General features: G+C 47.0%; 1 pseudogene; it reads right to left on the reverse strand.

The window, feature by feature from the left end:
* Nucleotides 1-13,765: 13,765 nt before the first annotated feature.
* The window catches only part of LOC116104731, a 31,401-nt pseudogene continuing 20,063 nt past the window's right edge, over nucleotides 13,766-25,103 (reverse strand).

Here is a 25,103-nt window from a genome sequence, read left to right on the forward strand (position 1 = left end):
CTTTGCCACAGTCTGCTTCAGAAGGCATCCATTACCCTTTGACAAACCAAGTATTTTCCAACAGCCATTCCCCAACTCTGCTGGCCACTCTCTCAACCCTATCGCAAGTTGGCTTTCCTTTTCTGTAGATCCATAGAATCTAGACATTTCTTAAAAATGGGATCCACTGGCTGCCAGGACAGTCTGGGTGAGCAGGGGTAAGCTGCGAGCAGGGGTGATGAGCTGCGAGCAGGGGTGGTGAGCTACGAGCAGGGGTGAGCTGCGAGCAGGAGTGACCTGCACACTGTCAGTATCTTCGTTTGCCAGCTCCATAGCCTTCCCTTCCTAAAGGCTGGGGCAGGGGTGGGGGGTGGGGGCAGGAACACCCAGACCCAACCCCACCTATCCCCTGCCTGCCTGCTGGATCCACCTGGGGCACAGCCAGCATAGGTGAGCATCATGTTCTTTCCTGAGCTCCACTATCAGGCCCATGGCTCTGCCTGCCTCCCTAAGGAGTCCTGCCAGCATCAGGAATATGCAGCCAACCCCAGGAATTGCCAGATGGCTAAAGACCAGTGCAAGAACACAACCGTGAGCAGCCTGGGCACTATGACACCACCAGAGCCCAGCTCTCCTACCACAGAGCGCCCTAGATATCCTGACAGCTGAAGCACAAGCTGATAACCTTAAATCCAATCTTATAAAGATGATGGAGGCCTTTCAAGAGGAAATGAATAGTCCCTTAATGAAATACAGGAAAATGCAATCAAACAGGTGAAGGGGGTGAATAAAACTGTAAAACCGTTCAATACCTGAAAGTGGAAATCAAGTGGGAGGGGTAGACTGGCAGGAGAGAAGGGAGGGTGGCTGCAATTGGGATGTAAGGTTAATAAATAAATATATTAATGATAAAAAGATAGAAAGACAAAGAGAAGGCGAGAGAGAGAGGGGGAGAGAAAGAGAGAGAGACAGAGAGAGAGAGAGAGAGAGAAAGAGAGAGAGAGAGAAAGAAAGAAAAAGAAAGAATGATGGGGTCCTCTGATACACGTGCCTTCTGCTTTACACATGACAGAATGCAGAATGTGCCTGAACTCTGGAACCTCCTTGCTGGGCTCCCTGAATCTGAAGGAAGTTTGCTGTTTTATAATAAGGAATCCATTCCCAGAATCAGAAGCATAATGCACCTGAAAGTGAAATGTCCTAGCTGTGCCTTCACACTTGAACTCTTTACCACAGATGTGTAAGCTTTAGCTGCTTTAAGCCACTGAGCTTTGAGTCGTTTGTTAGCTAGCAGCCAACAACTATTAGAGTTGTTTTCTGTTCTGTCTGTAGCCTGGAGAAGCGTGAGCAAACTTAGCTTTTCTCTTTATCTTCCTTGAGGAAAATTTTTGATGTGCATTCTATGGCAGGAATGATAATGCCTCCTCTCAAAGTTGCCTGCATCTGAACCTATAAGGAATGTAAAATGCTCCCTCAGAACTGCAGAAGGGACTAGGGAAATGCTACGGTCTTACAGAGAAACAGTTCTCATGAGGCTTTGTCAGGAGGAAGCTGGAGTATCAAGCAGAGAAGGTACTGACCATGGACAGGGGTCAGAGAGATCTGAAGATGCCATGAGTCTGGCTTTGAAGATGAAGGAGGGAGCCATGAGCAGAAGTGTGGATAGTCTGAGACACAAGAAGGTGTGATGTGACTCTTCCCAAAACTTCCAGGAAGATCACAGCTCAGCAGATGCCCCAGGTTTCCATCTAAGACTAACTGGAACCCTGACCTCCAGAACTACAAGAGAGCTCGTGAGTACGTTATTTTATATTCTTAACTGTGTATTTTTCTGCAGCAGCAAGAGGAATCCAAGGTGCCTTCTAAGTTTGAGATTCATTGAATGTCTCTCTCATGTAGATTTTTTTTCCTTGGGATGTGAAGCAAGCATCCTTTGGAATGGGAAATGTAAGTGCTTAGCTTGTGGAATACAATAAGGTCTTAAAGTATTTGAGCTGTTCCTGCTTTGGAACTGCATGCAGGCAAACTGTTAGATGTTCTGACCCCGTCAGCAAGCGGTGGCTTTGTCTATGTCTGCCTCACTTTTTCTGTTTCCTGCTTGTCATGGCCGCTGCTGAATCACAGTCAGTGTTCTCTTCAGCTCTGTCTCTGATTGGCTGTCATTTTTGGTGTGTTTAGATAGTCTTTTCACTTTCTCCCCAGCTCACACGGCACCTCCATCTGCCGCTCAACAAACACACTGTGCACGAGCTACTACTGTGTCTCCGCTCACGTTGTGTTCACAGAGATGGTTGTCCTGGCTGGTTCCCATCAGGGAGGTCACTCTACCTTGAGTTATAACCTACCCTCTTTGGTCACTTGGTCATAGTGTTTTGTTTGTTTTGTTTTGCTTTTTGTTTTTTACAGCACTCATTTTCACCGGGGAACTAATTTATCAGCTCTTTTGCTTTGAAAATCCATACCATCCCCATGTGTCCCGACAGTCTCTAGCCTTTCTCGGTTTTGAGTAGGCTGTCATGAACATGCTGTGTGGAAAGCATGAAGGAACACCTTTGAATCTTTCCACAATGTCAGAAATCATTAGATAACATAAATTCACAAGGTGTGAAAGCTTCAGTGACAACGATTTGCCTGACAATCCTGCCCTTCTTGGTGAACCCAGCCCAAGGGAACAGTTTACTTTATTCCTATCTTGCTAACATGTGCATCCCAGCATCAATACATCTTTCTCTATATTTGCAGGTTATGGGTAACTACTAAGGGTTAAAGGCACAGAGTTTCAAAGACCCTTAAGGAGCCATGGCTAGGAAGGAATGGATCTGTCTATATTGATGATAACATAGTGAACTAGAACTGAACTGCAGGGGCTGGAACAGCTGTAGCCAAGGGTGTCGCAGATTGAGAGCAAAAGCATTGAGCTGAGTCTAGGTGCACAAATAATAAAGAAATGGAAAGACAGATAAATATCTAGATGAACTCGAATAGTACTGTCAACAGCAGGAATGAAGCCAGGCTGAAGCCCGGGGAAGCTGGCATTCCGTGCCCCTTGGTCCTTGAGGTACACATCAGGTGTCAGATGGGGCTGAATGGGGCCTCTGCCATCAGAGTGTGGGATGGCAACCTTTGTTCTTGTTCACGTGAAGGAGTTACACCCTCTCTTGTCTGTGCATGGGTGGTGTCAGAGAGATGGTGTTCTGTGTCCACCTAGGCATGCAGGAATCCTTCACCCTCAAAAGGACACCCAAAGCTATTTATTGAATGGAGTCTTTCAGGGTGGCAAGCCACTGTTTCATGCAACATGAGGTCACTAAGAATAGGACATCTGGGCTGGAGAGGAGGCTCAGCAGTTGAGAGCACTGACTGCTCTTCCAGAGGTCTTGATTTCAATTCCCAGCAACCACATGGTGGCTCACAACCATCTGGAATGGGATCTGATGCCCTCTTCTGGTGTGTCTGAAGATGGCTACAGTGTACTCATATGCATTAAATGAATAAATAAATCTTAAAAAAATAGAATAGGATACCTGATACCAACATGAACACAGAGGGACCCCCAATGGGAACAGAGTCCCTAGTTCTGGACTGTGGGAGTCTCAACACCCAACAAGGCTGTAGGTGTGCAAATCAATCTCTTACTTCTTGCTTTTTCTAGCAAGATGGAGTAGCCTTGCATGGCCTCCAGTAAAGCCTGTCCCGGTCCTGACACTCTTCTCAAGGGGAAGCTGAAGACACCTGACATCACCTGTACATTTGCTGGCTCCCCAGCAACTCTTCTAGAAACTTTCTCAGAGGGAGACTCAGTCTTGATTCTCTGCCAGGAGCAGGTGGCATGGAGACTCAAGGTTCCCTCACCCCAGGTCTCCTTTGCATTAGAGAGATGGACTTTGTTGATCTTTCCTGGATCCCAGAAGAATAGGGGATACACATTCATGGCTTCCACACTGACTGAAGTAGCTCTTGAAAGACACTCTGCATAGCTTCCTCTCTCTACCTTTCATTTTAGTTTCTTGAAAAGTGAGGGCCACCTATGTCCATTTTGATTTTGAGTTGGGGACTATTTCTAGACACAATAGTAGGAGGGAAATTTCAACTCATCGAACCCATTTAAAAGCAGAGTGGTTCATCAGCTGGGTCTCCATAGAGCCTCTGGCTTGTTTCACAGCACGTTTAAGGCCGAAGCTTCTGGTTCCCTTCTCACTGGCTTATCTGCACACTTCCCCTCTGCTTAGATCACTCACTAATTTGAGAAGCATGCTTCCTATGGCTTCGTGTAAGGCAAGCATCTAACTGAGCTTAATCTCATCAGAGCCCTTTGGCCTGCCACTAATAACTTCCTTCCACGCTCCTATCTGTGCATTAATCATTGCTTTTGAAAAATGTTTATCAGCTGCTTCACAGTTCATCTTGCTTTGCTTTGGGTCAGTTCTGGCTGCTCTGTGTTTAGTGCACATGCAGGTGTACCGTTTCTTGTCTAGTGTAGCCTGGCTGTGTCTGTCTAGGCGTTCCTCCAGACTGTCCATCAGCTTGAGGCATCAGCAAGCTGACCCTGGATCAGTGGCCCTTAGAGAACCGTGCTGGGTCCTTGGACCTGTGGGTGTGTGTCTGTGTCTGTCTTTATGTGTGTGTGTCTCGTTCTATGTGTGTATCTGTGTGTCTGTGTCTGTGTATGTGTCTGTGTCCCTGTTTGTTTGTCTATGTGTGTGTGTGTCTGTTTGTATGTGTGTGTGTCTGTCTGTCTCTCTCTGTGTGTCTCTGTATATGTCTGTTTGTGTGTGTGTCTCTGTATATGTCTGTGTGTGTGTGTGTGTGTGCCTGTTTGTCCGTATCTGTCTGTGTCTATGTGTGTCTATATGTGTGTATGTGCCTGTTTGCGTGTGTGTGCTCACGTGCATGGTATGACTCCTATGACTCCTTCAGGCACTTGGAGAAGTCCCTCGTGTACCCATTAGACCTCCTGTACCCACTGCTTCGCCCTCCAACTCTGAATCTCCAGAGACAGTTGGAACTGTGTGGAGATAACATGCACATGTTCCTTCAATGAACTTCATCAGTGCCATGTCAGGAGCCAGGCCTTCCCTCACACTCCCAGCAGGTAGCAGAGACAGACCAAGATGCAGATGGAGACACACACATCAGCCTGCATAAAGCAGGCAGTCATTTCAGCATTTGGCAGAAAACAGTGCAAAGTAGGTATATTGGGATGAAGGTGGTATCCGAGGGTGGCATGATACTTACCTAAAACATCTGGATTTCCCAGATAGATGAAATAAAATGTTGTAGAGAGGCAAGTGATGGTTGGCTCTTGTCCGTCTCTCTCTTCCCTGTGGTTGTTCCTCTGACATGGGTCATAGTGACAAAAGAAAGGCACATTGTTGTGTCTTGGGACCAGTGTGAACACCATTTGAGTTTCCCAGAAGCCTGCAGCTTTTTTTTTCTAACTTATTTTTATTATTCTCTTTTCTTTTCTTTTATTGGATATTTTCTTTATTTACATTTCAATTGTTATCTCCTTTCCCGATTTCTCCTCTGGAAATCCTCTATCTGGGATAGAGATCCTACCTCTACCCCTCCACCCCCCACTCCTGCTCATTAACCCACCCACTCCTGCCTCCCTGCCCTGGCATTCCCCTGCACTGGGGCATGGAACCTTCACAGGACTAAGGGCCTCTCCTCCCATTGATGCCCAACAAGGCCACCCTCTGCTACATATGCGGCTGGGGCCACAGCTCTTCCATGTGTACTCTTTGGTTGCTGGTTTAGTCCCTGGAAGCTCTCGGGGGACCTAGTTGGTTGATACTGTTGCTCTTTCTATAGGTTGCAAACCCCTTCTGCTTCTTTAGTCCTTTTTCCAACTCCTCCATTGGGGACTGGTGCTCAGTCCAATGGTTGGCTGCGAGCATCCACCTCTGTATTTGTCAGGCACTGGCAGAGCCTTTCAGGAGACAGCTATATCAGGCTCCTGTCAGCAACCCACTTCTTGGCATCCACAATGTCTTGGTTTGACGACTGTGTACGGGATGGATTCCCCAGGTGGGGCAGTCTCTGGATGGCCTCCCTTCAGTCTCCAGGGTCCTGCATCTTACAAAGCCAAACCCCACTGATTTCCAAGGTTTGTCTTCTTATTAGAACTGTGGCCAATTATTCTTCACCTTCTTCATCTGCTTTCAGCTGCATTTGTCTCATTTCTTTCACGATGCTCTCTCCCTCCTAAAGTTGTCAAATACTGCCCACAATTCACTTACATTTCTTCCAACAGTTCCCCCACCCCAATGGCCTGGCAGGCAAAGCCAATTCCTGTCCCAGGATTGTCTAGTGGTAACAGTCTCTAGTAAGTAGTCTCCGGACTCCTTATACCAAGAGGCTTGTAGTCACTTATTTAGATTTGACCCCTCTTGACCCACACTGAACTTGGGATATCACACCACATGTGCAAAACCAAACTCTTTATATAAACTGATCTTATCCCTTTGGTTCTGTAAATAGTTGGCAGTCACTGACAAGAAATGGATGTGGTATAACTGTCAGGTGATCTAGAATACAGTGGCCTTTGCAGTTTGCTTAGGAATGCTAAAACTTACCCTAGACTAAAGTGGGAACATGAGCTCATAGAATGGGCTTTTCCTGATATAGTGACATCATTGAATTAAAAAATGAATATAATTCCAGATGATTGTCTAACTAAAGGGAGTGTAGAGAAGCTTCATTTCTTTCCCCATTCTTCAGTTTCTACAAGCAAAATAAAAATGAAGAGTGTGAATTCCCTCTATATGGAGCAGATTTCGAATGACTTCTCTTTTTTATGATTTATTTTTTATATATAAGTACACTGTAACTATCTTCAGACACCTCAGAAGAGGGCATCAGATCTCATTATGGATGGTTGTGAGCCACCATGTGGTTGGTGGGATTTGAACTCAGGACCTTCGGAAGAGCAGTCAGTTCTATGAACCACTGATCCATCTCTCCAGCCCCCTTCGATTGACTTCTATCAACAGAATCTTTTGGGCAGATATTTCTAAAGAGCTCAAGTCATTTCAATCAGCAAAGTGCATCCTCAATGTGTTGATATAAGTCAGATCCTTTAAAAAAAAAAAGTTCATAGTTTTAATGACAAATCATTCAACTTTTCGTAGAAAGCAAGGCTTCCAGCTGGTAAGCCAGAGCCCCAGCAGAGCTCTGCAGCTGGGGGTCGTTTGGTTTTACCTTGGATCGTTGTTTTGCAGTTTCTCAAACAAGAGTAGTAGAAAAGTGCATCCTGCAGCCTAAGAAGTCTGGTTCTGAAGTCAGGGCTACATCTGTCTGTCTGTCTGGTTCTGAAGTCAGGGCTACATCTGTCTGTCTGTCTGGTTCTGAAGTCAGGGCTACATCTGTCTGTCTGTCTGGTTCTGAAGTCAGGGCTACATCTGTCTGTCTGTCTGGTTCTGAAGTCAGGGCTACATCTGTCTGTCTGTCTGGTTCTGAAGTCAGGGCTACATCTGTCTGTCTGTCTGGTTCTGAAGTCAGGGCTACATCTGTCTGTCTGGTTCTTGGGATGTGAGTAGAAGAGGGGAGACAGCTGAAAGAGAAAGACACACAAAAGGAGGGAAACCAGGCCGATTACAATATTTATGCTGATTGTCTGATCTAATAATGTTTTAAAGTACTGGCTTTAGTAGAAAACACTATTATAGTGTTGATTTTATATGCTCCTTTTTTCTTGTTTTAAACATGTCTTCCAGAAGACTGAGACTCCATAGGCCAGCCGCTCCCGGGCCAGCCGCTCCCGGGCCAGCCCTCCCTTTCTGTTTCTAGCACAGAGTGCAGCTCAAGGCAGAAACTCCCAGGAAGGATTTATTAAACCTTATGTTGTTCATGAATAACTCAATTTCTTTCCTAAAATGTACTAGCCTAGAATTTCATCCCATCAAATAGTAAACAAGGTTGCTTTCTATCAGTATAAATAAGAAGTAGAAAGGCAAAGAACAGAGTGGGCAAGGCTGAATTTCTGGGCATTAATTTTAATATGGGATTTTAAAAGCACACCACACATACTCCCCAGCTTTGAGCTTTGGGTGGAAGATTGATAGGGAACCGAAATTGATCCTTTGTCCATCAACATGACAGGCGCGGTAATGGATAGATTACCCATATCAGCTAATCAGAATGCAGCCCCATGGCCACCACGGAGCAGATGTTTCCTTTTGTGTCGTGTTGATAGAGAAATGGACAAGGGACATTTAAAATTCATTGTGGGGAGACTCTATATTATAATGAATCTCATTAATAGTGATTAAGATTTTTTTTTTTACTCCCCTACTACTGTGGTTAATACCCTCCCTTTTGTAGGTCAGGAGAGCTGAGGTAGCCAGCTTGCCGCAGCTGGTATCACCATTTTGTGTCTTTAGAACGTTTCTTATGCTTTAAGCAACTTCCAAACTAAAAATGTTCATTTCCTTATAAATTGGCCAAATTCACACTGTAGAGTTTTTAAATGATGAGTGCAAATGGAGAAATGTTCAGCATCCCCAAGTTCTCTATGACTTTTAATTGCTATTGCAGGCAGGCAGCAGCCAATGTAACCACTTTGTTTACTTGACTAGAAAATTCTGGGGGCTGGAGTGAGCAGGGCCGGTCTGAGAGAAAGAAACAAACAAAAAAAGAAATAAAGAAAATTCTTCTGGAATTTACGGTGGGAAATCATGGCCCCAATCCAGGAACAGTGCCTGGAGGTAATGGGGATGTTCGCTTTTTGTTTATAGACAAGGTGATAGATTCTTGCCAGGGACGGCGCCCACGTGGAATGCTGGAATCCGCTGGCTCTTTACCTCCGTTCACGGGTTTAGACTTTGTTCCTGTGACGCAGAGGCGTGGACCTGCCAAGGGTAGCCCAGCTTCATGTGGGGACTCCTGCACTGGCACCATGACTGGAGCTGGGGAGAGCCCATGATTACAGCAGGGTTTCTGCCACATTAACCTAGCCAGCCCTGCCCCTTCCCAAGCGCCAGAGCCTCTGTGACATCGAGATCACTTGCACAGCACTCGAATGTTAATGCCAACCTAATTATATATTTTGGCTTCCGCTTTGGAGATAGGCTGTACTTAAGTAAAATTTAGCACCATCTTATGCATTCCTACAGCTGGATAATTACAAGGCATTTCAGTTGGGGGGGCAGGAAATTAATGATACGGAGATCAGGAGCTATTTAAAGACGTTTATCCTCTGCTCTTACAGACCCGCTCCTGGGTGGAATCAAGCCCTGAGAGGGAGGCAGGCATGGTTAGGATTCAACTCTTGAGCCTGGGATTATAGTCATCTTTCCCATGCCTCTTCTACCCACAACCCTCTGGGTGAACTGAGCCACCTGAATTCTGAGGGGGGGCTGATCAAGGGAGGACTGGGAAAGGTTAAAGCTGTGAAGATGTAACTTACAGTTCTTCGCAATCCTCGATTGTGGGAAAGAGATTATAAAACATTAAGAGCAGGAAAACACCTTATAGATCATCCCATCGGGGGATTATTGAAACATATTCTTGCTACACACATATTCAATAGACTGACAGTCACATACACACAGAAATCAAAGGTAGTTGGGCAGCCCTTTATCCCAGCTATGAAAATCGCCCAGATAGCACACACAGCTCCTTCCTAAGAAGGGAAGCTAGCCTCTTAGGTTCATGGATGACACATGACGCCTTTAGGGAATGAGCAGAAAGCCGGAGCCAATGCTCATTCCCCAAACAAGCAAACCAAAAGTTAGGGGATCTTTGGAGCTGCACCGTGTCTTGCTTTACAGCAGGCACAGGCTGTTATGTCTTCATAGCATCTTTTTTTTTTTTTTTAATGAGACTGACTGATTTAAGTTGAGAAATCCATCCATACTACATGTTGAGGTAGGGACAACAAAAGTCACCATCTGCTCACAGGTGAGGACACTCTGGAAGGAAGCTGTTATTAAGGAAAAGAAAGGTCACCATCCATGAATCAACACAGATATGGAGCGGAAGTGGGAAGGAGAGCACATTATAGTAAATAATTGTTTTGGTTCCTTCTTCCAGTGAAAAAGTACTTGGTCTTTGTGGTTTACTATTTTCCTCAACATAGAGGAACAGTGGTGTCCCTCGTGAGTGTTTCAGAAGCCTGGTGACAACATAAAGGTGTGGGACTCCCCAGCTTCCTGCATTGCACCAACAGCAGCCCTATGCAAGCAAGACCTTCCCTCAGCTACTCCAAAAAACCTTCTTTCTTACAAGTACATGGCCACCTGGAATGTGGTTGTGACAGCCTTTGATGGCTGTGTGCATGTGTCTCAATTGAAGTTGTGCCTGTTTCTGTATGAATGTGTATGTGCATGCCTGCTACGCACACTCGTCTACTCCAGTCACATCCAAAATATCGGGGATAAAATCCTGATAAAGGATAAGAGGCAATAAGATTCCAAAAAGAGATCTGTGCCTCCTGGATTTCAGACAGTCGCTGATATCCCCTAACTCAGATGTGTTCCAGATTAGTCTTTCCAATCGCCTCATGATTAGGCATAAAGGTACCTCAAGAAATGATTCATAAATGGTTAAGATTGGGCATTGTCTCCTGGCCAACACAGTGTTTCTAACCTATCCTGGTTTATTACCAAGCTTCCCATAACTTGTAATTTCTCTGTAGGATACTGCCTTGCTAGAGCTAGCAACAGAGGTCGAGTACATTCTTTAGGGCAATCGATGGTTTAATGTTTTACGTACTAGAGAGTAATCGAAGGGCTTCCACTCAAGGACATTAACTAGAAGTGTTAAGTCAGGTCGGAACTCCCCACTGCCTGCCCCGGGCTAGAACCAGAGAATTAGCAGGAAATGCTAGATTGAAACCTCCTGGTCATTGCCTCCAGCAGAACCAGAGAATTAGCCTAGGAATATCAAAATACCTCAACAGGGAGGGCTCCACTCCTCTTCCTCCTGCTTCACACCTAGCTACCAGACCCTACTGACCTTGATGTGCGGTCACCTGCCTACGTGACTCTTGACATCAGCCCTGCTTGCTGTATGCTACTTAAGCTTGCTTTTCACTAGAACAAGGACTGGGAGAAGAAGAAGGACTTGGACTCGCATGCAGGACTAGCACTAGAACTTAGATGGGCTAGGACTCAGATTCATGCAATCCGCAGTCCCCCAGGCCCAGAGTGCTTGGGCTCGGGGGGTTTCAGCACCAGTTCAGAGGAGATAGCTGTTGCTTTAGACCCAGTATGTTTCAGATAGCCTCAGATGTACCTCAACTATTGAGCTGTCAGATTTATCATCCCTCTTTTGCAATGACTGTAAAAGTCTGATACCATTTCTAAGAAATACATTTAGATCTTATACTTCATGTGTCGTCTCTGCCATCATTTCTTCACCTACGCCTTGTCGACCTGACTAGGACCCCGTTTCTCCCGCGGGTTGAGGGAGGCCCAGATCGGCCAGCCCGTGGCACATGCCCATTTGTGTTTATCTGTAACTAAGTGTGTGGTTGTACATCCATTTGCCTGTTCACCTGTGTGTGTGTACGAGAGCGTGTAGGACAGAGTGAGTGTGCTGACCTGTTCTCTGGAAAGCATCTCTGAGCTAGGATTCTATATCCTAAGTCCTCATCTATCTTCAGGTTGTCCCTCTGGGTCCCTGGAACTTGTACCATCACTGAGCCACCAACAGTTTTGTTTTGTTTTGATTTGGACAAGCTGCCAATACTGTCTGCTCAGGGCAAGCCACTCTGCTTGCTCAGATACCCATCTTAGTTATCCGGAGAGGCATCCTGTGACCCTGCCCTCCTTTGCTATAGGGACATCTGTCATGGTGGACTAAAGCTTGCTCAGACTGCATTGCAGAGGTCTGCAGCTACAAGAACAGGAAATAAGCTAAGCTTTCTACAGTACAAATCCCTGGTGAAAGGGGACTGTTTGTGGACTCACAGAACACCACCAGCTGACATCTTCCATACATCCTCTTTCCATTTCTCCCTTCAGTGTGTTTTGTCCCTAGGAGGTCCCCCAGCCTGTCAGGATGCACTGGGTCTCACCGCCTGCCCTACATTCTCCATGGCCTTAGACAAGTCAGGGAGTAGAGACATTCCTTTGATGCCCTGATTCAACTGTTTGTACCCTTTAGCATAAGAGGTACTCACCTTTAGTTTTCCAAAAGACACATGAGGCATCCTATGTAGTACTTTCCCAAATTCTGATTATGAATCCCCTTTCTGCATCCTGTCTCACAGAGATAAGCATTTGTAGCAAAGAGAAGGGGGTCTCATAGAAGGTTCTACTACAAAGTTAACAGGATTTCAGGGTTTGAGTGTCTTATCTTTTGGTTATCTCTCGCTTAACCTAAAATATCAGTTTCATATATTCCCTTTAAAAAACAATTTGGGTGTTCTTTTAAAAGAACAAGAATTAGGAAATTTTTCCTCCTAGCCTACTCATCTACAGCTTGGCTCTTCATCTCCACTTTGAAGAAAAATATTTAGGTTTCTAATATAAGACCCATCTGGGATCTGAAAATTTCAATGATGCTGGTTAAAAATCCAGCATCCATTCTGGTCTCTTCTTGTGCTTAAAGAAAAGAAACAGGAGGGGGGAAAAGACAATATTTCAAAGTAATTCTCTCACAGGCATGAAATACTGAAACCCTTGATTAAATTTTGTAGCCTCTGATTACATTAGAACCATGAGATATGAGTTTCTCCTGAGCTGGCAATGGGGTGGCTAGTTAATTTATCTGTACTGCTGCTACGCTTTCTGGTGTCTAGGCCTCTCTGTCCACTCCAAGGAAGATAAATAAGGAAGTGTGCAATCAGCAGGTGATATAGAGGGAGCACAAGAAACGGAGAAGAGCCACTCAATTGCTTCCAGAATTTATTTTACATGTCTACGCCGCGATTCTTCATCATCGTAAGAGGCTGCTGGCTCTTCAACTCACTTTTTGCCGTAGACTGTCCCACCACAGCTCACTCTCAATACTTGAGCAGGCTGCTCACTCACTCAAGCACAGGCTCAGCACTCTGCACAGGGGGATTAGACCCTGGTATTTTTTGTGACTGGCACAACCTGGGTCCCGCAAATCTTCCCATGTATTCGTGGGAACCTACTATGAGAAAGAATTCTAGACATTGCCAGCAGATGAGAGTGTGAACATGGACGTCACATCTCCACATGCCTAGTGCTTGCTGTTTACCAGATCGCAATGGGCTAGTGAAGTGTGCACAGGAAAAGGAAATAAGAGAGTCACTCCACAGCAACCCTCTGTCCAAGTGACATATAGGTACACTCACAGAAGAAGTGACAATTTCAATGTCCTGAGTGACATATGGAATTGAACGGAGTCACCAACTATAAATTATGCCCTGTACTGTGAGACACTTTGGGAACCTAATTCTCACATGGCCTTGTCCCTGCTCACAGCTTTAATTGTTTTGCTCATTTGGCCTTGGACTCCTCTTTCTAGCCAGATTATTAGGTTAATATTTCACACAAAGTAGAGAGGATATGACCAGTCTTGCAGGGCCATGCTGGCCCCCACCTTTATCCTGATTGTGGGCACAGATCTGTAGCACTGAAATGAAGGCTACTCTCAGACATCCCATTGTTGGAGCATGCTGGTCTCTTCTTACCTTTCTTTGCCCAGGATCTCCACTCTGGTGAGCTAACTGACAGCCAACAGCTATAGCATCAACTGATTTGGGAGAAAATCGAGGGATTAATTAAGCCCAAATCTCACTGCCTCTTTTCGAGGGGTAGGTACCCTCTCCCCCACACACTGTCTCTTAGGGATGGGCATCTTTTCTTCTTTACTCCCCAGCTGCTGCTTCTTCTTCTTCTTCTTCTTCTTCTTCTTCTTCTTCTTCTTCTTCTTCTTCTTCTTCTTCTTCTTCTTCTTCTTCTTCTTCTTCTTCTACTCCTCCTCCTCCTCCTCCTCCTCCTCCTCCTTCTTCTTCTTCTTCTTTTTCTTCTTCTTCTCCTCCTCCTTCTTCCCTTTCCCCTTCTCTTTCTCCTTCTCTGTCCTTCTTTTTCCTTCTTCTCTCCTTTTTTTCCAGCCGAGAGCAAGAGACTTTATTGCATATGAGTTACACTTGGCTACAAGTGAGAACGGAACTAGTCCAGAATGCCAAAGGTCCAGGGCAGAGGGCCTGTGGGACTGTTTTGGTTGTAAGAAAGGCAATCAGTTTCCCAGGTGATCTCGGCAAGATGATATTCCAGGTCCACTGAGACTTATTACCGACAGCAGCATTCAGTCCAACAACTTCTACCAGCGTCCCTGTCTTCAGCATCCCTTACCTCTGCTCCTGCAGGCTTCGTGAGTGCACAAGCCAATTTACTTGGACCTCTGCCTCATCTTCCATTTCTTGCGCTTCAGTCTGCACATTCCCTTCCACTGCTACTTCGCTGTCATGGCACAGGTGATTCAAGGAAGATGGTTCTAAGGCCAAGCTGCCTAGCTTCTTACCATGGCTTTCTCCCTTTGTGGCAGGCAAGTGCTCTGCTCCCATCACTACTTGCTGTTATCCTTCCTTAATCTGGAACCATGAGCAACATCTCTGGGGATCCTGCTGGTGAAAACACGGTGGTTACAACGCTGTCTTCCACAAGGAGGGGTTGGGAATTCTTTTCCTGAGAAGTCTGTTTACAGAGGGGAAATAACAGACCGAAGATTCCATTCTGACAGCTTAGTGGGTTTGTTGGGACCACTTACAGGAGCATGTGTGAGTTGAGCTCCACCCCAACACAGACAACTCAAGAAAGCTACACTACTTGAGATTCCTGCACAGCTTGCAGGCAGCCCCACCACTGACAAATCTCGCCAGTGGTATAGTACTTACACAGTCTCACCCAGGGCCTTCGAGAGTCTTATAAGTCCCTGTGCAGTTCATGGGATTTGGAACTTTCCTCCCCCTTCACAAGGGAATGTTTAAGTCCCTAGGAGAAGTTCACACCTGAAGGTCTCTGTTTACAGAATGAGCAGTCAGTGTGTGAAAGGCTGCTGGTCTTCCCTGAACACTCATGCTGCAGCATGGGAGCCCAACTAGTAGGGCAGAGACTGAGTCTATACTGTGTTTAGAATCAGTCCTCTGAAGTCCAGAACATCCACCCATAGTGACCATCAGCCAAAAAAGCAGAGAAGAAAGATCATTGTCTTTAGGACCAGCTTGTCTTCAGCTGTGTGACTCAAAGGACATCAGTGGTCTCCTAGGAACTCCTAGAAAAATACCAAAGGGATCCCGGAATGACGAGATCAAAACAATTTGCCAAGCACTAACTTAGGGTGGCATGTGATCCAGTCACTGAGCAGTAAAGCAAAGGACAGGAAGATGACCAGCAACCACTGTCCAGGACTTGGCCTTGAAGGAAGTGGTGGGGAAAGGTTACAAAGGGGCATGCCAGTGCTGCCTTGACAAACCTTCAGTTGTCAGATTGCTTCACAGAGGGAGTGTTGGAGACAGACCCCCACACAGCTGAGTTTGCCCCCTGCATTCTGAGGGAAGACTGATGCGTGACCTGCAGCCAATCAACCAGAGGGGTGCCCAAAGATAGAGACAACAGAGAGCCCCCAGCTGCTGCCCGACCCCTTCCGTCTGTTCCTCTGTAAGTCCCACATGAGAGAGTGGAATATTCACCGTTCATATCAGGCCGTGATTGTTCTATCAGTCTGAGAAAGCACCAGGAAAACAAAAGAACAAAATTGATAAAATAAATAAACAGAATAACCTGCTAGCCGGTATTAGAAGGATACATCTTCATCTAGAAGTCACAAAAATTTACTGCCTTTCCGGCACACACGGCCACATAACCGTATATCATTACATGCTTTACGGGCGTGTCTTCCAACTGTCAGCATCTTCGGCATGCATAAAACTTGCATCCATGTTTTGATGAGAAGCTGCCTCAGATCTATGCTGGAAGTGGAGCAGAGATCACTCAAAACGAGAATGAAATATGTAAGAGCTGCTGCTGCGTTTTGAGGGAGGAGAGTGAGCGAGACCATGCTCTGTGCCTAAAGAGAGACAAAGTCCGGTGTGTGAGGAAGAAACTGGTGAGGGCCGACTCACTGCAGCTGAGGTATAAAAGATGAACAGAGTCTCGGCCACTTACTGGGGGCCTAGCTTCAATATTCATAACAGTTTCAAATAAGATAGTCATTGGTTTTTTGTGTGTGTGTTTTTTGGGGGGGTTGGGTTTTGTTGTTGTTGTTGTTGTTGTTGTTGTTGTCGTTGTTGTTGTTTTGAGATTCATGATGTAGAGCACAAGATTTGTATGGGTCTGTTCTCCTGGGGATCTGTAACAAAGTATTATCAGGTTCAGTGGCTTCCAGCAGTAGAAACCGCCTCTGTCACAGTGCTGGGGACCAGAGTGTGAAGACAGCTCAGCAGAAAACACTACCATCAAACAGCAAGTTAACTCTCTGAGCCTCTTCCAGCTTCCTAGAACCAATAAAAGCCCAGGCTTTACTCTGATCTTGCCACATGGCTTCTCCCAGGGCTGGTCTTCATGCAGCTTTCTTCTTACAAGGATGCAGACTGATAGGATTGGGGCCCAACCTTCTTTAGCATACCTGCATCGTAGCTCTACTAGTAACATCTGCATCATCTGGATTTCCAAGTGTGGCAGGATTCTGAGACACGAGGGTCACAGCCTTAAACTGTCCTGAAATGACTCCACCTGCTCATAGACCACAGTCAAGTCCCGGGCTTCACTTTCAACATCTCTTAAAAAGAAAAGAAAGCTATCAGTTCTCTTAGTTTCCACCCAGAGGCTGAACTCGTGTTCTGGTAATGTGATTCCTAGCAGTGGGAGGTGGTGTAGGGAAAGCCTACAGACAACAGAAGTGAGCTAGGATTCCCCATTCTGGTCTGGTCACCCCACGGGCTGTCCCCATATCTGTGGCCATGCATCTGCAGCTGTACTGTTTCCCCATCGCTGGCTTGCTCAGTGGAAAAGTGAGCTTTAAGTGTTAACAAACTGTTGAAGCTCATCGCTGCACACATCCTTGGAGTCTAGCTTGCCTCCTCTCAATAGCACCTCTCTAACCTTCTGAAATGGAGGCTCTCCTCAACCCCTCTCATGGGACTTCCTCTCTTTCTGCTTCCTCCTAGGACATCCACTCTCTCCATCTAAACCTGCATGGGATACTGGCCACTGTGAGCATCCTGAGCTTTCCTTTCCTCCATGGAGCATGTGGTGGCCAGGAAGGAACCCCTCAGTGGCCCCTGCACCCACTCGTTACCACGGCAGGAGCCTCTCCTCCCTCAGTGTCTCCTGCACCCACTCTTTACCACAGCAGGAACCCCTCCTCCCAACCAGTTCAGAGATGTTGGCCCTTCCTCTCAATGCGCCCTCAGTCAGTGTTTCTCAGGGGCCCTTCATGCCCATGAAGCCTCCCCAGATCTCCAACTATGTTCTGCTTTCTCCACAGCCGTACAGTCTTCACTGAGTCTCTCTCTGTCCCATCTGTCAGGCTTCACTCACGGCTTAGTGGTACTATACTATCACTAAGTATAGTAGTGATTAAAGATGGTTGTGACGATTTCTAGATTGTCAACACTATTGGATGAAGAAACACATAGGGTATTTGGACTCATCTGAGATGGACTTTTTTAAAGATTTACTTGTTTTGTGTATGTGAGTACACTGTCGTTGCCTTCAGACACACCAGAAGAGGGCATCTCAATCCATTCCAGATGGTTGTGAGCCATCATGTGGTTGCTGGGAATTGAACTCAGGGCTCAGGAAGAATAGTCAGTGCTCTTAACTACTGAGCCCATCACTCCAGCTCCCTCATGATAGATTTTATGAAGGAGAGAAGCTGAACCCTGGTGACACCATCCTGCATGTTAGGGTCTCAGAATGGACCAAACTTCAAAACTATTCTGCCTTTGCAAGCTGCTGCCCTCTGTCTCTTTCTGCTTTCTGGTGTACTGAGGTAGACGTAAAGGACTGCTTCCTGCTCCTGCAAGCACAGAGCTGCCACAGTCCTGCCTTCACCACCATGGTGGACCTTCTCGCCTGAAACCCAGAGCCAAAACAAATTCATCAGCCCCATTAAGTTGTTTGTTACCAGATATTCAGTCACAGCAACAACATAACTCACCAGTGTGCAGATAATGATGGTAGAGAAGCCCTGCTCTGTAACAGAAGCATACAAGCGTTTACTCAAAATTGTAACATGTTAGGCTTCCAGCAGGACACATTTCCCACCTCATGGAGCCCAGAATGAAAAGGAGACGGAGGAGCTTTGTACTGCAACACCTATACCTAACCGTCTGCCGGGGGCTACAGCTTCCTTCCTGATTTGCTGTGCATGTGACCGGACTCAGAGTGGGAGAGGCCACCCAGGTATCCATATGTGCTGAACCCCAAATGGCCAGAGGCCTGCTTTCCCTGGATAAAGTAATGCAGTGGACAGATGTTGTTTTTGTAAATTGTTTATGACGGAGTTGGTTTTCTCAGAGTCCAGGATTGTAGTTTTTCTGGCCAACTGTGATAGGTGGTTATTTTGAGTTATTAAATATTCATTATTAAATATTTAATATTTACCAGGGTCATTTCTTTCATATAAACTAATTATGCACAGACCTTTTATTGCCAGGAACTATATGCTGGTAAAGCTAATTAGCATCACAATAACTGCCCCCCATGTAAGTAGGGCCATGAAAGATCAGGATAAATATTTAATTTGAATGCTGTTCCTGGGCCCTCCCTGATTATGCAGCGAGCTCAGCCCAGAGGCCTCAGCAGCTCCTCACAAAGAACAGCAGCAAAGACCCATCACTAGGGCCGACCCTGCGGTGGTGGTGAGGCACTTTCAGAGCCATCTCTATGGGCTGAATTATGTTCACCGAAGTCCTAACTTCTAATACCCACACTGCACAACTGAATGCCCGCACTGGAGGAGGAGGATGGATGAAGGGATGGGAGGGAGGGCTCAGAAGCCACACAACTGCCTGAGGCCAGTGGGAGGCAAGAACATAAAGGGTTGGCTGGCCTACCCAGGAGCCACCCCTGAGATTTCCTTGCTCTGGTCTTTGCTTCCAGAGTCATTCCACACTGAGCATCCTCTATTCACACTCTGATCCTGGGACGCTTTGTGTCGTACCCGCAGCCCATAAGGCTGCTGAGTGGAAACCCAGGCTTGGTCTGGGTTAATTCCTTGAGCCCTTTGGCGCCTCCTCGCTCCCTCATTAAACCCCAGGGCTGAGCCTGCCTAGGGCGGCTGTGACCTCCTCATCCCACAAGCCCTTCCTCTTTCACCTGAACTGTAAACACAGACATTAAACAACAAACACAGTCAGTGTGACGAAGACCCTAAGATTTATGGGCGTATTAAAGCTTTACGGTCTGTTCTAAGAGAAATAAAGACGAAATGAAAGAAGAAAACCTACAAATGTTTGACCAGAGTTCTGGTGCCTTGAAATGAGACAAAGCAGAAAGAGAGGGAAGGCAGGATGAAGGGAGATGCTGACACACACAGACCTGCATTTATCTACCCCCTTGCAAGCACGGTGTTGGCGTGTACTTCTGACCAGACCCTGCAAGGTATTGAAAGTAGAGAGACAGAAAAAAATCTAAGTTAGTTAGGTGTGATTTAGTCATCCCTCAGTGTTTAGGTAGCTTCGGCACCGCAGCCAAGCCCAGGAAACACCAGGATGACTCTGCTGGTGAGTTTATAGGTGTCCTGTCCTGACATGGGCTCACTCCACGTACCCACCCTCAAAATAAAAACCAAATGGATGGGGGAAGAGTGCCTGCCTGCCTGCCTTGTGTTTGCAAGACCCTGGGTTCAATTTCTACAACAAATAAATAAACAATGAACAGGTCACACCGTAGTGATTTGAGCTTGAAACCAGTAGAGTAGATTTTAGGTGGTGTTTTCAGAACACCAACAGTATCCCGGAGTACGTGTGAGTAATAATTTCCTATGCTAATTCACTGCACTGGGGTATTCCACAATATACTTATTTTGAAGCTGCATGTTGTTTTCTATAATAATATGCATTTGATACAAAATAAATAAACGACAGCAAAGACCTCCTGCGTGTTTGTGGGTGGGTCTGTCCTTCGTAGCTGGTGTTTTGGGATAAGAGGCAGGTTGATTTTTTTGTTGTTGTTGTTGTTTTTGAAAATGACTGTAATTTCCATAAATCTCCAAAATGCCATCTTCCAGCCAGTGAGCCCCTCCGGTGACAGATGACAGACGCCACTGGCTGGCAGAGACTCCACACCACTTAGGCAGGTTGTTGTCTGCTCCGTTCAGAGGCTCTGGTGCCCTGATTTCTAACTGTCTTGGCCCAGGGTGTAATGTTTTTGTCTCCATCCAGGCTGTAAGCAATGTAAAAAGAGTAGAAAATGCCAGAATGCGTTGGTGACAGCAGAGGCAGTCACAAAAATAGAAAAATCCATTCAAAGCATGTGGGTCACCAGTCCCAGCCTTCTCAAAGTAGAACGGGCGGAAGGGAGAGACCCAGATAAAGCCCCGGCCTCCCCCAGGGCGACAGGCAGGGCATCTATGCCATCTTGCCCCAGCCTGGCAAGCTTTGTGCCCTCCTAGGACAACTGGGTTCATTGTGTCCTTGTCTGTTCCTGCCTTGGCCTCTCTGAGCCCTGGGGCACTCGCTGGGTGACGACATTGTTGTCTTGCAGAGCACAGGGATCATATCTCCTCTTCACACCTGAGCCTGGAGGAGGAAGAGCCAAGGCCACCCAGGGCAATGCCAGCCCAGAAAGGACTTCAGACCCCCTGTTCCTTCCTAATCTAAGGGCAGAGGTAACTGGCTTTCTCTCTTCGCTCCATCAGGGAGCTTGTGCTCCTCCCAGGCTGGGCCCTGAGCAGAAGTGGGGCTTGTCTGGTCTATTTGTTTCAGGCTCAAGTGATGCTTGGCCTTGCAAAACCAGAGGCACAGAATTCATGCGGGTGGTCAGCATCTCATTAGAGAGAGACCCCTCTCTGTCATCACAGAGAGGCCTCTGCAAATGCGGCATAAGCAAAAGCCTACCTAGGGCACCAGGCACGCTATTTGTTATTCGTGTGCCTTGAAACTGAGTTCAGCAAGGTGCCAAAGGAAGGGACATCAGCACACAGAGCCCCCTCCTTGCTTCAAATCGAGCTCCCTTCTGAGGGTTTCTGCTGCTCACATCCCTGCCTCACCACAGTGCAAAAACGAACCTTCCAGAACAATGACGTGCTCCTCTTTCACGCCTCTTCCATCCCCAGGCTCAGAGGCTGCGTTCCCACATCCTGTCTGTGGCGCAGGAAAAGAAAGAAAGAAAGAAGGAGACACATGTGCTCTGGGCACCTGCTCTGCGCTGCACACACCACACTGTGGCATCACCGTGAGCTGTTGCGGCCAACGCCCTGTTTCTCTCACCGTTCCACACAAAGAACCTTCAGTAGGGACAGAAGAGTCCACACAAACAAATCCCAGCACCTTCATCCCAGAGTTGCCAGAACAAGCCCACTCACATTCCCCAGAAAACCAAAACCTTGCTGGAAGACCTGAGTCTGGAAGGGAGGGAGGATTAAAGGAACCTCACAAGTAAAGAATGTCTGGGGTCAGAGGAGACTGGACCCAGCCAGAGCTAACCATTCCACATCACCCCACCCCCTCCAGAAGCAATGACCTGCTAGGGATAGTAGGCCTGGCTGGCTGGGCACATCTTCCACAGAGGCACACATCACAGTCATCGGTGCAGCTCTTCTGCAGCAAATCACCGACCTCCACACAGCAAAGCCCCAGAAGGATTTTGACCCTCTCTCACTTTTCCAGGACAGTCATATCTATCTGCCTGTGGGGAAAAAAACCTCACCCCCATGGGCAAGAGGGGACCGAGTCCCTGGGCATTTCAGCCCCAAGGGAGGTACCTCTGTTGTCTTAGAGCAGAACATACATGTAAATGTCATACATGTGATAGATATGGCAAAGAGCTGGCATGCTAATTAGCTCACACTCATATTTTACAAAGAAGATTCCAGAAGCTGTCACATTGCCACTTGTTCAGGGCACAGACAAATCATATCTATGAGAACACAGGGGTTCCATGTTGTCACATGGATTTAGTAGTCTCATTATGACCTATCATACTTTGGGTTTGATCCTACATTGAAAACAGGGTATTGGCCAGGCAGTGGTAGTGCATGCCTTAAATCCCAGCACTTGGGAGGCAGAGGCAGGTGGATTTCTGAGTTCAAGACCAGCCTGGTCTACAGGGTGAGTTCAGGACAACCAGGGCTACACAGAGAAACCCTATCTTGAAAAAAACAAAACAAACAAACAAAAAAAACCAACAACAAAAGGAAAACAGTATTATTTCAATATTATCATCCTACTGAATTCTGAATTATGCCAAGCTTTTCTAAGTCCCTTAGCCTTCACTAGGTTCTTTCTTCCTGTTTAGAAGCAAGATCTGAGGATTCATTCTCAAAGAAGCCACCATGGGACCAAAGGATATGTTTATCGGATACCAAAAGGTTTGGTCAATTTGGAGACCCCCACATGGATGAGACATTTTTGCAGAACACTCATCTGCATGGACTATTTCGATTTTTCAATATTTTGATAGCTGAAGAGCAAATGAAATAATTGAGTGTTGCTTTTTTTTAAAAAAAATCCTTCCCTGGATTTTGTTGCCTATTGCGTCTTCATCTCCAGGTCTCTGTGCTCCTGCTCACTCACCCTGAGGTGCTCCTGCTCACTCACCCTGAGGTGCTCCTGCTCACTCACCCTGAGGTGCTCCTGCTCACTCACCCTGAGGTGCTCCTGCTCACCTACCCCGAGGTGCTCCTGCTCACCTACCCCGAGGTGCTCCTGCTCACCTACCCCGAGGTGCTCCTGCTCACTCACCCCGAGGTGCTCCTGCTCACTCACCCCGAGGTGCTCCTGCTCACTCACCCTGAGGTGCTCCTGCTCACTCACCCCGAGGTGCTCCTGCTCACCTACCCCGAGGTGCTCCTGCTCACTCACCCTGAGGTGCTCCTGCTCACCTACCCCGAGGTGCTCCTGCTCACCTACCCCGAGGTGCTTCTGCTCACCTGCCCCGAGGTGCTCCTGCTCACTCATCCCGAGGTGCTCCTGCTCACTCACCCTGAGGCGCTCCTGCTCACCTACCCTGATGTGCTCCTGCTCACTCACCCTGAGGTGCTCCTGCTCACCTACCCTGATGTGCTCCTGCTCACTCACCCTGAGGCGCTCCTGCTCACCTACCCTGATGTGCTCCTGCTCACTCACCCTGAGGTACTCCTGCTCACCTACCCTGATGTGCTCCTGCTCACTCACCCTGAGGTGCTCCTGCTCACTCACCCTGATGTGCTCCTGCTCACTCACCCTGATGTGCTCCTGCTCGCCAACCCATAGTATACTTTCATAACTGGCATAGGCTTTGCTTGCTACACAGCTAGTCTCTCAGGACTCCAACAAGCCTCCAAGGGGGACAGCACCTTCCTATTGTACATGCCTTGTGATGTGTCTTCATTGTAGCTGAGCAGCAAAGCCAGTCCCTCTGCTCCCTCAGGGTGTGGATTAGTCACTTCTAAGTCTGAGTACAAAGAATAAGATGGATAAATGGGTGGACAGATGGATGGATAGATGGATGGACAGACAACAATGGATGGACAGATAATGATAGGATGGATGCATGGATGAAGGATGGGTGCAGGGGTGGATGGATGATGGACAGACAGATGGATACAGATAGATAGATAAAAATGATGAATGAACAGAGCAGAAGCCACACCTGAAAATGGACAAATATCCTCTTCAGGGTTCCCTGAACAAGGGGTTCCAGGCTCAGAGTCCACAGCTGAAGATGTGCAACAGAATTCTCTAGGGAGTCCACAGAGCTGTTGGTAACATGGCTGTTCCTATTGCTGATATCTTTCTAAACTTTTAAGGTCAATTAGGTGTGGCCACCACTAAAGAGCTATTATTCATACATAGCACCACTCACAGGGGCCTTTCTCTGTGGCATATAAATAAGCAACCTTAAGGCTAAGGAGATGGTCCAGTTGGTAGGATGCAAAATAGCCAGTGACCTGTAATTCCAGCCCTTGGAAAGTGAAACGGGGGAGGGGGGATTCCTAAAGCTAACTGCCAGCCATCCTAGCCAAGTCGGTGAGCACTCAGATTCAGAGAAAGACTAGTAAAAAGTAAAGTGGGGAGACATTAAAAAAGGCACCCACCATTGACCTGTGGTCACACATATTCACAAAGACACCACACACACACACACACACACACACACACACACACACACACACACACACACAAAGGGAGGGAGGGAGACAGACAGAGACAGAGAGAGATGGAGGAGAGAGACAGACAGACAGGTATAGAGATAGACAAAAAGACAGTCATACACATAGGCACATATGAGAGAGAGAGAGAGACAGACAGACAGACAGACAGACGAGACAGAGAGAGACAGAGAGAGAGAGAGAGACTTGGCCCCAGCTGAGCATGGTAGAGCACATCTGTAATACCATCTTTCAGGAGGCTGTGGCAAAAGTTCTGGGGTTTTGAGGTCATCCCAAGCTATGTAGTGAGATCACCACAGTCAGTGCTGTAACTTAGGCACTGTAGGGATTATGGGGCATGTAGACCATAGGATGGCAGGGATTTCAGGACTGTGTAACCTAGTGCTCCCTGCAGAGGCTATTGATGTGATGGCCTGTACAACACTGTATTTTGCTTCCAACTGAATATTTGACATGCCTAGAGATAGTTGAGTTTTGAGAACTGAAGGAGAGATTCTATGCTGGCAGCTGATAAATATAAGCCAGGGGCACATAGGCAGTCCTTCTTCCAGGAGGGATCTACATATCCACAGGGTAAAGACTGGGTGGGACTCATGCACCAGGGAGACTGAAAGAAAATCCACAAGAGTAGACCTCAGAGGGCCCCTGTGCATTGAATGCATCCTCCTAATTCACAGGAGGAATTTGTGCCTGTTTATGTGATGGAACTGGGTCTTGGGGCCCTTGAGAAGGAAGCACTGTAGTCATGAGAGTAAGGCTCTGTCTGATCATCAGATGAGATCAGTACCCCCACCCTACAGGTCTCACTCTCATCATCAGATGAGATCAGTACCCCCACCCCTGAGGGAGAGGGATCATCCTGAAGGTCTCACTCTTTCTTAGGAGGA

Source organism: Mastomys coucha, unplaced genomic scaffold (genome assembly GCF_008632895.1).
Source record: "Mastomys coucha isolate ucsf_1 unplaced genomic scaffold, UCSF_Mcou_1 pScaffold22, whole genome shotgun sequence".
NCBI lineage: Eukaryota > Metazoa > Chordata > Mammalia > Rodentia > Muridae > Mastomys > Mastomys coucha.